The sequence below is a fragment of the Arachis ipaensis genome, chromosome B02 (genome assembly GCF_000816755.2).
Source record: "Arachis ipaensis cultivar K30076 chromosome B02, Araip1.1, whole genome shotgun sequence".
Classification (NCBI taxonomy): Eukaryota; Viridiplantae; Streptophyta; class Magnoliopsida; order Fabales; family Fabaceae; genus Arachis; species Arachis ipaensis.
The window spans coordinates 54,371,603-54,374,923 of record NC_029786.2 but is presented as its reverse complement, the minus strand read 5'-3'; positions in this window follow the sequence as shown (position 1 = coordinate 54,374,923).

Sequence of the window (3,321 nt, the reverse complement as noted above, 5' to 3'; positions counted from 1 at the left end):
TTTGAATTAAATTTTAAATATATTTTTTAAATATATACAATTATTGAGTTTGAGAAAAACAATAATAATAATTTGATGATGACTAATATTACAATCTTGGGCTGAAAGCTAAAACTTATATGTGATGTGTGTGTTTATTGTATAGGCCAAGTTTAATGAGCTAGAAATCATTAAGGTCCAAGAAAAATTGCAAACATTTTACTCCTATATGGCCCAATTGCAACAACACTTACGCTCTTCTTTAGCCCGTAAACCAAATGTTCAACTCTCCAACCGAACAATTACTTTTCTCTTGTGACCATAACCCACGTGATTAATCCCTGAGTTAAAGAAGAAAGAGAACTTTCACAAGCAAAAAAGGGTTGTTCAAATTAAGGCTCCATTAATGTGAAAAAGATAATCACCAAATCCAATTAATAAAAAGAAAAGAGGAAGAAAAGTCAAAAGTTGAAGTTAAGAAGCAAAATCAAATCTGATTTGAATCAAAGACAAATCAGAGAAAACAAGTTTCCATCTTTGTGCTTCCATACTAACTTGTTGAAGTTGCCTTTCTCCTGTATACACTATTCAGGTAAGATGAAGAAAATAGAGATTATGTATTACTGCTACAAATCAAAGGTAAAAAATAAAATTTGGAGCCAAAGAATGGATGAATGGCTCAGATCCTTGAAGACAAAAGAAAAAGAAAGAAAGAGAAGCAGATAGATAAAGATGCATGCCAACTCTAATCACTGCTGCTATCCCATCTCTTTTCTGCGTTACTACTCTGATATTCTGGAAAAGAAGAACAAGTCAAAGCTATTCAACCAAGTTCAAATTTTGGAAGCTTTACTCTTCTTTAAAAAAGGTAAACGACCAGAAATTGATGCAAGGAGAATGGACACACTGTTTGAGTTCTCATAGCTTTCGAGCTTAATCTTCTTCTCCTTCATGATCTTACATTAAATTTTCTGTTCTTCAGTTTTATTTTTCTCTGTTTCTTATCAAGTGGAAAAATGCATTAGTTGAGGTATTAGAAAAAATCATTCAGAGAAAAGGCAAAGAGAGAAATCTTGGAGAAAAAGCCAGAAAATTATTTCAATCTCTGATGTGGAGAATTACGATGGTTCAAAAATTTAGCAAAACAATTTCTTTGTCGGTAGTATAGTCCAAACCGACAAGTAACCCTCCCAATCAAAGTTTAAAATTTCTAATTCAAATTAACCGAGAGTAATCAAATCTCGAGTCGTTCTTCCCTAAGAACTAATGCCTAAGAGCGCACAAAATTAGTTGTGAGAGTCAAGAGGGTTTTCAATAATGAAAGGAAACAATTAAGAGATAAAAGAACGTTCAAAATTGCAATTAATAAACTAATAAAGGAACAAAAGAACTATGTATGTAATATGGACAACTAAGACTCAAAATTGATGGAAAAGTGGTTCAAAACATAAATGGAATCTGGACTTGGGATGAGTTATGGAATTCCTTCCTTACCATAACAATAACTATTATAATTATGATGGATTAATCTCACTAAGTCAATTCTTAACATCGAAGAGTAAGTCAAGTGAGCATAATTGTTATTAATCCACAAATCTTAGCTAACTTACTAATTACCTTTGTAAGTTACTAGCGTTAGTGGAAACAATAACAACTAACAACCCAAGAATTATCACTAAATGTCAGACATTATGACTCTAGTAATCCATAAGCTTATTTCTTCAAGCCAAGGGGTGAAAATCTACCCTATAATCAAAATTGGCATTTCATCAAACACATGGAGGGCATAATCATAAAATATAGCAAAATTGGGAAAATGATGAAAACTATGAACCACAAAAGAACAAAATCAACAATGATAATCCAATAAAAATATAAAAACCATCAAACATCAAATTCATTAACCAAAACACAAAATTGCAAAACTATATATATATATTGACAAGGGAAATTAAAATATATGAAAGTGTAGAACAAGTAATGTGATCAAAGAGAAAATTAAGGAATACTTACAATGAGATAGCAAAATCTAAGACCAAAATTGAACTATAAAATGCTATATTGAAAACCTAATAAAAATCCTAAGAGAGAATTTGTATGCTACACTACTCCTACTCCTACTATGTGTTTTTTTCTAATCTAAAGTGAGCTCCCTTTCATATGTGTTATTGCCCCTTCATATAGCACTTTGATTTTAGCTTCAGCCTTCCAGAACTAGGCCAGGAGGCCCCCAAAATCGCGAGCCACGTGCTTCATTAATGAAGTCACACGCTGGTACCTGTGCATACGCACACTTAGCTGTGTGCTTCTCCTTTGTTTTCTTAATGTTTTCTCCCAATTGCATGCTTCTCTTCCATTCTTATCAAGCTATTCTAATCTATTACACCTGAAATCACTCATAAAAAATATCAAGGCATCAAATAGAATGAAAGTGGAATAAAATTGATCAAATTAAGCACAAAATAGCATGTTTTTGCAAAAAATAGGCGCAATTTAGAGAGAAAACACAAAAGCATGCTATTTAGATGAATAAATGTGGGTTTATATGATAAAATCCACTCAAATCAATCCAAAATTTATCATCAAATATAGATTCATCAATTTCTCCACACTTAAATAATAGCATGTCCTCATGCTAATCACAATCAAAGGAGAAGGGTAAAAGGACAAGCAACTTATTCAATGCAACTACTTACATGCATGCAACTATGCTAAATATTAACTACCTCTATCTATAATATGGTTCCTATGGAGTTTTGCAAAAACAAACAATAGAATTCTAATCAATCCAAAACAAGCCTTAGGGCCAAGGCAAAGAATCAACGCAATGTGATCAATGTCCAAAGATTTGATTTGAAGTTTTAAAAATTAATTTCAACAACTTGCAAGAAAACACAAAATAAGGGATGGAAACATAGAATTGAGCGATCAAACCCCTCACCGGATATGTATTCACTCTAATCGCTCAATGTTTAGGGCTTAATCACTCAATTTTCCTTCAATCATATTTTCTAAGATTTGCTAGTCATCTAACAATCAACACATACTTGATGCATGAATACAAATATCATGAGGTCTTTGGAGGGTTGTAATGGGGTTAGGATAAGAGTAGGATTAATATGGTTAAGTGGGCTAGTAGATTGGATCTTAGATTAGCTCAAGTGTCCCACATAATCCTATATTAACCTATTTACACCAAAGAAACCAACTTAACTCCCTATTTATCCCATTTCTCACATTCACTCATGCATCTTCTTTCTAATTCACACACATATGCATCCTTTATTTACATTATTATTATCATCCATTCCTTTTTCTTTTCTTTTCTTTTTTTTGCAAGAA